Source organism: Gracilinanus agilis, unplaced genomic scaffold (assembly GCF_016433145.1).
Source record: "Gracilinanus agilis isolate LMUSP501 unplaced genomic scaffold, AgileGrace unplaced_scaffold48121, whole genome shotgun sequence".
Taxonomy (NCBI): domain Eukaryota; kingdom Metazoa; phylum Chordata; class Mammalia; order Didelphimorphia; family Didelphidae; genus Gracilinanus; species Gracilinanus agilis.
The window spans coordinates 1-9,408 of NW_025382602.1; the positions used below are offsets into that span (position 1 = coordinate 1).

The 9,408-nt window shown below is 37.3% G+C and overlaps 1 long non-coding RNA gene across 1 annotated transcript; it reads left to right on the forward strand.

Moving 5' to 3' along the window:
* The first annotated feature begins 7,298 nt into the window (after positions 1 to 7,298).
* Positions 7,299 to 9,217, forward strand: LOC123255532. The gene is made up of 3 exons (XR_006506773.1): positions 7,299 to 7,383; positions 8,171 to 8,193; positions 9,185 to 9,217. It is a non-coding gene; the product is annotated as an uncharacterized LOC123255532 (long non-coding RNA).
* The last annotated feature ends 191 nt before the right edge of the window (positions 9,218 to 9,408 follow it).

Genomic DNA, 9,408 nt, shown 5'->3' on the forward strand with positions numbered 1-9,408 from the left:
AACACCATGTTTTTCCTGATAGCAGCAGTTTGTTTTTGCCTGCCAATTAGTATCTTCCTGATTGCCTGGGAAGCTACTTCAGCCAGTTTGGGCCCTGCCCGGCCTGATTCTCCCCTGGTGGGGGAAGCTGCTTCTTACCGAATGCCAGTCCTCTGGTCCCAATGCTGACCCCAACTCCTGCTAATCCATTCTGATGTCAGATGCCTGCCACTGCTGCCCACTTCTTGCCCTGCCTGTTGATGCTGCTGCCTGAGTTGCAGCTAATCCTGCTAAGCTGATGACCGCAGCTGCCACTTAAGACTTGGGATGTAAAGTATAAACCCTTCTTTCTCATTGTACACACCCGGGACTTTCCTAGGTGTGTTTCCTCATAGACATTAATGACTTTTGTTATAATTATTGAGAGGTCTCTTGATCTATTTGAGATGGTAGAAATGACGTACAGAGAGAAATAAGATGATCCTTCTCCCTTATAACAGTTGCCCAGGCAGGATCCTTCAGGTCTAAGAGGTATATCCCTTCAGGACCCACCTGGGGTTAATTGATATGTTGATTTGGGCTCTTTTGCTAGGATAAGGACTTGTATTCTGACTGAGATTTCTCCCTTCCCAAAACAAGCTTTGAAACTGCTTTAGGAAGATACTTTAAACTTTATATTAAACAAGAAGGATATGGGTAAAGGACCATGGTATAGGAGACCCTATTCTAATGGTTACTAATGAAATCTCAACTGCTGGCAGATGAAGAATCAATGTAGCTTCCCTCTGTTTCAGCCTGGCCAGGACTAAACCAGAGTAAGTAAACTGCTGGGATATCTTTGGCTTCTTCTTCAACAGATCTTCAGCCTTACAGTTGAGTTATGTCCACTCTTTCTACCCTCTTCTTCTTCTCCTGCCCACTTCCTGGATCCCTCCCGGGCCCTGGGAAACGTAGATATCTAGATGATGAAACTCCTAATATATAGGGGCAGTAGACACCAAGGTGGTGGTCAGGTACAGGTTGAACAGTATCTCACGTACAGGAAGAGTTTGCAGAGAGATGTTTGCACCCTCTCACTCCAAGACCAGGATCCACTGATCTCCAGCCTCAGCACAGGTCAAAGACCCAGAATCTCTCCTCAGGATTCTCAACTGCCCCTCCTGCCTTTCGCATGACTTCCCTGGGAACATTCCATCCAACTGACTTATTTGTCAACCAAAGGTGAAATTCAAGCTCCCAGAGATTCAATATAACACTTTTAACCTGAAGGGAGCTTCTACCCCAGAAGCCCTCCACGTGGGATGCCCAACCTGTGGCTTTTCTAGCCGTACCCAAGTTGGCTTCCATGTGGGCCCTAGATTTTGACTTTCACTGCTACTAAGCCACCACCTTGACTCCAACATAAGTTTATTAGCATATAGTTTCAATGGAGGAGATGGAGTTAGTGTCACCTCATTCTCTCACCTATGAGTTCACAATGGAAGTAGGTAAAGAAACACACAGGAGTTTATAGAGGGAGAAGGGGATGAAGGAGGAATGAAGGGGTAAAGAGGGATAACTGCCTGACCCACAATAACACACTGGAAATCTCACCCAACCCAACAAACACAGGACTTGGGGAATGAGTGGAGACAGTTGAGACCTACTGTCACTTCAGACCAACTGAGCCACAGATTTCCTCTTAAACTATAGTGAGCTCTCTGGGTTATGGAGAAGGAACAAGAGGAAGTTATAAACACAGTTTAATAATGATTTTAAGGGTAACAGATGTAGAGAGAGGTCATACTAAAACTAAATAACTATGGACAGACTTCAGGGACTGGAAAAAGGTCAAATTCTACACTTAGCTAACACAGATTATCAGGTCTAGCTTTTGGAGGTTAGAAGGGGATGTGATGGTCTCACAACTGAGTCCACTTCAGCTCCAGCTATGTTCACAGCTTTCCAGGATCATCAGCAATTAATCCACAAAAGATAAAAACAGGGAGCTGAACCAGCCTGGTATGTCTACCACTCAAGTCTGGTGTTGCAATACCTGAATTTCCACATGTAGATGTTTCTTCTGAGAGACAAATCCACTTTTCCTGGGCTCTTCACTGGGACAGATAAACTTCTAACTGCCTCAGTCACAACAGAGCCACTCGAGGAAAAAAAAAAACCCTTCTCATCATTCCATGGTTGGAACCCTACAGCCTTGCCTGATTAAGTCTGACTGTGATCTTACCCTAAATGTCTAAATCTTAATTTATGAATTTGCCTATTACACAACCTAGGGAGATGCACATGGAACAGCCTCCTTTTTCAGGCTGGCTATATATTAAAAATACAAACTGATCCATTTAAACAAACCATTATGGATTAAATAGATTTGTGTGGGAAGCCGTTCTATGTAGTAAAACCTTTGGAGAAATAGGATCAAATTTAGGGCCTGTTATCTGGATTCCCTACGTGACCAATCCAGGCTGAGGCAGTCTTTGTGTTTGGTCCTGGTCACTTGAGCCCCAAAAAGGCTCTGGTACCAGAAGGTAGGTTAATCCAAAATCAACTTGATCCCTCCAAAAAGGTTATTAGGAGTCATTCAGAGAAACAGAGTCTGTAACAGATATTTTATCTGGATCCCATTACAAAATCATCGGCAAGTAAAACTGTGTGTATGATTTTTCTGCACTGCATGTCAGGATGCAGACTGAATGGGCCATCTAAGATAAAAATCTGAGGCTCCTCTTTTGACTCAGTCTTTGATCCCCACCTTTTTTACAATTCTTATTGGAGAGCCTTGAAGTGGTAGACTAACATCTACTGAGTTAATGATTCCTTTCCTAACAAATGTTAATCAGATAAGAGTGCATATTCAGATTAGAACTGACTCCTTTAGGATTTGACTGGTGAGCATCTCCCTGGGATATTTCCTCTCCTGGAATTATCCCCTCCTGAAATTGGGGTTTGGAATTTGACCATTTGTCTTTGCATCTGTATTCTTTAGACTTCAATGGATTATGTGTGATTTATTGCCCCTTACCAACTGTGACCTCTTTGAGAAGGATATATAATAAACTTCCATGCCCACAGAATTTGGGACAGCATGGGCTAACCACTAGTCTAGTTGTTCTCATTTTCTTTCTCCTGCTTTAACCATCCTATGCCACCACGCCGCTCAGGACCCCAAAAAATCATATAGAGGCATGGCCCCCTATAGATTTGAAACACAGAAAAGTCAATGGTCGACTTATCATAGTTTCATATTGAAATTTGACCAGTGCAAATCAATTACTACAATAAAGAGACTAAAATGAACCAGAAACTGAGTGAATAATGGCATTTTTATGTAGTTATACAGAAATAGCCTCAGATTACAATAAAAACTTATTTGTAGAAATTTATGAAATACAGAGTAAGTATAGTATGTAAACTACATTGTACTTCATTAAAAGTTAAGAATAATTAAATGGAGGGGGAAGTTACTTTATAAACAGTTTTATATAAGCTTTGATAAGCCAAATTATAACAATCACATTTAAAGTTGAAACCAGAAAGGTCACAGCTGAATGAAAATGAGGAAAATGCCAACTTTTCTAGACCTTTTTATTTTCTTTTTGATTGACAGTGGAAGCAGCTTATTTGAATTTTAAAATCTCAGTATCCAGTTTGTTAAGTGAGGAAATGGAAATGCCATCAAACTAGGCAAAGACAAGAAGGACTAGAACAACAAGAAAGATAATCTGCACCAAGGTTAATCATTTTAAATATATTTAAAAAAACAACAAACACAGTAGAGGAACTATATAGTTTAAGAGAAAATAAGTAGTAAACCTAGAGCAAAAAGTAATCCTACAATAACTATGAGCATACTTTAGAGAGAGTGTGTGAGGAAACCCAACAAATTAGTTGGCCATAAGAACTAGAAGAGTTAGGAGTAGTTAGGTGGCTCAATGCATAGAAAACCAAGCCTGGAGATAGGAGGTCCTGGGTTCAAATCTGGCCTCAGATGCTTCCTAGCTATGTGACCTGGGTAAGTCACTTAACCCCAATTGCTGAGCCATTACTGCAATTTTGTCTTGGAAAATTTGACTAATGTCAGTTCTGAGACAGAAGGTAAAGCTTTTAAGTAAAACAAAACTGGAAGAGTTTCTTGACTAAATTGCTGTCAATCTGATGTTTTTTTTAAAGAGAGAAAATTATACTTCACTTTGTACTCAGTTCATCAGTTCTCTCTCTAGAGGTTGAAGGCATTTTTTTTTCATCATGAATCTTTTGGAATTATCTTGGGATTATTGTTGTGAATGGAGTAGCCTCATCATTACAGTATTACTATTGCTATTATCATGTTATAACCAGAGGGCAATAGTTTTGCAATATTCAGATTTTAACCAATAAAGGCTATGAAACCATTCCCCCACCCAAAAAATAACATTATTGATTAATGGGGATATGTAATTCTTTTTTTCCTTTAATTTTGCTTTTAATTTTAAGTGTTCTTTAAAAAGTTTAATTAATTAAGAATATTTTCCCATGGTTACATCAATCATGTTCTTTCCCTATCCTCCTTCCATCCCACTCCCATAGACAATGAGCAGTTCCACTGGGTTTTACATGTGTCATTGATCAAGACCTATTTCCATATTATTAATATTTGCATGAGGGTGATTGATTAGAGTCTATATCCCTAATCAGGATGTGCAATTCTGGTTAACAAAGAATGGATCTTTTAACCAAACTCCTTCTGTGAGAAAGAGAGCAAGTCTTACCTCTTTTTTGTAAAGGAAATTGTATCCTCTCTGATTGACCTAACATTTCAACTTTTAGACTTACCCTGACAGTATCCATTGGTGAATGTTTAAAAAGAGTAATGGAGTTAGAAACCTCAATTCCTTCCTCATGTCTTCATCATGGGGAAGGCAGGTCTTTGTCCATAAAAGGAGGATGCCAGCATACCCTTTTCTCACTGCCATGGTTGGGTGAAATTTTTTAAATTGGTAAAAATTCATTATGACTTTGGTCCTTTTAAGATCTTAAGAAAAGAAAGTCCCAACCTAGTTTCATAGCCTGGGAAAGGGAGGGAAACTTGGGAGTAGCTCAAATTTGGCAGCCGGCTCTTTTAGCCTGATCTTGGGAAACTTAAGGGGAAAATGATTTCACATAATAACAAAGTTCAGTATTAATTATCCACAGTATTATAACTGTTTTATCTGAAAATAAGAGAACTATAGTGTTATAAGTCGTAAAAGCAGAGTGTACTCAACCAAATTGTTTATTTCCTTTAAGACAGAGGAACAAGACACATGAGTGAGAGTTGGAATAGAACCAAGGATGGTGAGGAGGAACAAATTACAGGTCTTATATAATATTCTAAGAAGGAGAGGAAAAGGGTCTCTGAGCTTAGGCAAGAAGGGAGAAATCCCTGCATGCCAACAGGATATGTTCATCAGTAGCTTGGAATGTAGACCAAGATTTGACTTTGATAACAATGGAAGAAGACAGCCTGCAGTTATCTACAGGGACTTGGGTTCATGGTTGGTCTGCACTGAACCTGTGCAGGAACAACAACTGCAGGGTTATTTTCAGGGCATGCATCATTGTTTTATCAGATCAATCCTGATGTTGCTCATTAAGATTTAGAAATTAAAATAATTCTAATAACACAAAGCCACTAGAGATAGTCATACATGAACCCATAAGAATTTGAATCAGAATCATAGTTACACTACACAATATGTATCTCTTGACTCTGCTCATTTTATTTTATATCAGTTCCTATAGGCTTTGCCATGTTTTTTCTGAAACTATTCCCCATTGTTATTTCTTGAAGCACAATAATATACAATTGCATTCATATATCATAACTTCTTCAGCAATTCCCCAATTAGTGAGCATCCCTTCAATTTCCTATTCTTTGTCACTACAGAATTAATCATAATTGCTTTTGTACATACAGTTTCTTTTTTTCTTTTTCCTTTCCTTTCCTTTCCTTTCCTTTCCTTTCCTTTCCTTTCCTTTCCTTTCCTTTCCTTTCCTTTCCTTTCCTNCTTTCCTTTCCTTTCCTTTCCTTTCCTTTCCTTTCCTTTCCTTTCCTCTCCTTGGGTTATAAACCTACTATTACTATTGCTGGATTAGAGGGAATGTACAGTTATATTGCCTTTTGGGCATAATTCCAAATCATTCCCGAGGAAGATCGGATCAGTTCATATACTCTATCAACAGTTCATTAGTATACTTATTTTTCTTCTTCCCTTCCAGTATTTGTCATTTCCAGTGGATGTGAGATAGTATCTCAGAATTGTTTTAATTTGCATTTCTCTAATCAATAGGAATTTAGAATATTTCCCTATATAACTATAAGTAGCTTTGATTTCTTCTGAAAATTGCCAGTTCCTATCCTTTGACAATTCATCAACATGAGAATGCCTCTTATTTTTTTATATACTTAACTCATTTCCCCATATTTTTGACAACAGGTCTTTCTCAGAGAGAAACTTGCTGTAAGATTTTTGATATTACTTCATTGTCTATGGTAATTTTTTAATGTGTTAATCTTAAAGAATGAATTTTAAGTTATATTTTCTGAAGTATTCTGACACTTTGTTTTATTATTTGATTATTTAATCTATTTATATTTAAAGATATGATAGGTTTGGGTTTTCTTTTATTGTGTTTCTGTTTCAAATTCCTTATATTTTTCCCCTAAGTCAATATTTTGTTCATATTATTTGTGTCTATTATGAAATTTTATTCTCTGATTCATGGTCTATATATTTATTTGTCTTTTGATTTATTTGTATTACTCATGAAGTTAGTTCTTCAAAGTACCAGATTTCTAAATTATTGCCTTTATAGATCTTTCCCCATTGACGTTGTTGTTCTGTGTGTATCACTTTTCGGAATATTGCTTCATGAGGAAAGCAATGTATTTAGAAGAAGTGCCCTCATGGTAGAAATTACTTTATGATCAGACAGAGAGAGTAAGAGGGATAAATAGTCAAGACTAGATCCCAGACCTTTTGATCAAACCCAATGACAATTTTATTATATGCCAACATGTATTTTTCTTGTACCCTTCCCATCTTCTTGATTTTGAGGTATTGGTCCCAGTTATATGTTCCAAGCCCTACATAAAAGAGATTATTTTGTGCATTGAAAGTTTTATGAGTTTCCTCAAATATTTGTTCTCTTTCTTTAAATCATAAACACCCAGGTATTATACTCATCTTTTGAAATAAGGAAGCTTTTATAACCTATAATTCTGAAGGGAACTTCCTGGGTTGTCTTTATTTATAGGTCAAAGGAAACTCTTCTCTCTTTGTCTTTGATTTCAGATACTGTCACTATCATCTCCTGCTGAAGCTTCCATTGCCATGAAGACATCAGCTCTCACCTTACTGGTCCTAGTTGCATCTACTTGGGCTGCTGGTAAGTTGAGATCTTTCTGATCCAAGGGATTTAGGGAAGCCCTTGCTGGAGCTAAGCCTGGCTTCTCAGGAGAAAGGCTAGTAGGCTTATTAAAATCTGTCTAAAGCTGCTAAATGTAATTTTGACTTAAGCTGTAATATTTTTAAATCAGTGACCACAATATTACTTTTTAACTCTCATATTTAGCATAAGACCTAAATTTAAATCTTACATTGATATTCCTTGCCAGCTTCAGTTGACTTTTAAAATTCATAACATTATATTAATGCCATGTTTTATATCCTCTCTGTTACTTGGACTTACTTTTATCTGCTCTATATTTTATTTAGAAGTCTAAGCTGTTGGAAATTTAGATCTCTGTTTTCATGTCACATTCTGACATTTGATCTTCTAAGACACCTTCAAGCTCTGTTATTCCAGGTCCTATGTTCCAAGGCCCCTTCCAACTCAGAAAATATACAGTCTATATAATAATATCTTTCAAACTCTCAAAGTTCCTCGGCTTCTGGGTTTTCCCAAAGGGAGCATGGGTACAACCATAAGCCTGACCCATCTCCAGTGTGAGTTCTTTCGTTGCCTATGCTAAAGACAGTTGTAAGAATATTATTTCTTCTTTCCCTTTTTCTTGACTGTAGCCTTGCTCAGTAGAGATTAAAAAAGGAAAAGAAAGGTTAGTTTCCCATTGTAGAGTTTGGTAGGATTGGGAAAGTTTTGTTAGTTACTGGGTGTATTTAGTTACATCATTTTATCTTCTAATTCTTTGGAAATGTGTCTTCTTCTTCCTCAGATAATCAAATAAAAGGAACAGAGGTAAGTATAATTTCCTGTGATAAATATCAGAGGATGAAAATTAAATTTTTGTTTGATATAGCCTTTATGGGTAGCATGATGTATGAGAAACAGGACTAGTTTGGAGTCAGAAGACAAGGTGTTTTCATTGTGATTGTTAACTATAATCATTGATAATTGTACCTATAGATAGAACTCATATGCTTTTCATATTTACACAAGTGTATGTCCTCCTTTTCCTCTGCCATTGTGAAATCTTCCTCTTTTATTCACCAATCTGTCACCCTAAATTTCTTACTATTTCATCTGTTTTGTCTTCTATTGTGCCCTAAAATCTATCATTTTCCTGAAGTTGCCACATCTCTTGGCACCCATTCTAAAGGTACCAAGATGGAGGGCCAGGAGGAGGAACCAGTACACTCCTTGAACCTCACTGCTCCTTTTAGGCTCTCCTTTTATCACATCACTCAATCACTATACCTCCATATTAAAAGTTCATTGTATTTTTTCCAGTGCTTCATTGCTATCATCTATGAATTTATAGATCACTTTTATTATCCTAACAAGATTTATATCTGATGTACAATTTTGTTCTTTACCCTAACGGATTTTTACTTCAAATACTCTGGTCTCCCTTTTTTTCTTTAACCTCTTCAACTTGCTTGACTTCTCTCTCCAGTCTTTCTCAATTAGTCAAAGGCTTATTGATACTTTAGACCCACTAATTTCTCCAGAATAATCTTTCCCTTTTGATTTTGTACCAGCTACTGGAATTTCTTGTTCTGTCTTTGAGGTTTTGTGCTTTTAGATGTCTTACAGTTATGATGTGTATGATTTATTTTATTACGGGAGGAAGCTATAGCTAGGAAAAGAGAGATATTTGCCCCTGGTCACAAGACAAAGTAGAAATGGATGGATACATCCATCTAAGTGTGTCTATAGAGTAGAAAGAAGGATGATCTAAGTTCTTAATGAAAGGCAAAGACAGCCCTTTATCTTGTTTGTCTTGCAGGTTAAATGCCTCTGGCCCTCCACTGAAGGCAAGATTATATCATACCCAAAAATCTATCAACCAATCTGTGGTACTGATCAGATAACTTACCCAAATGAATGTATACTCTGTGCCTTTAATTTGTGAGTACTGAATTTTGTCACCTTCTCCAAAACCGTTATTGTCCAGAGAACTGAATACCCTAATAACATTGAATGCCAGAAATGGAATAGGCTTGAGGTCAC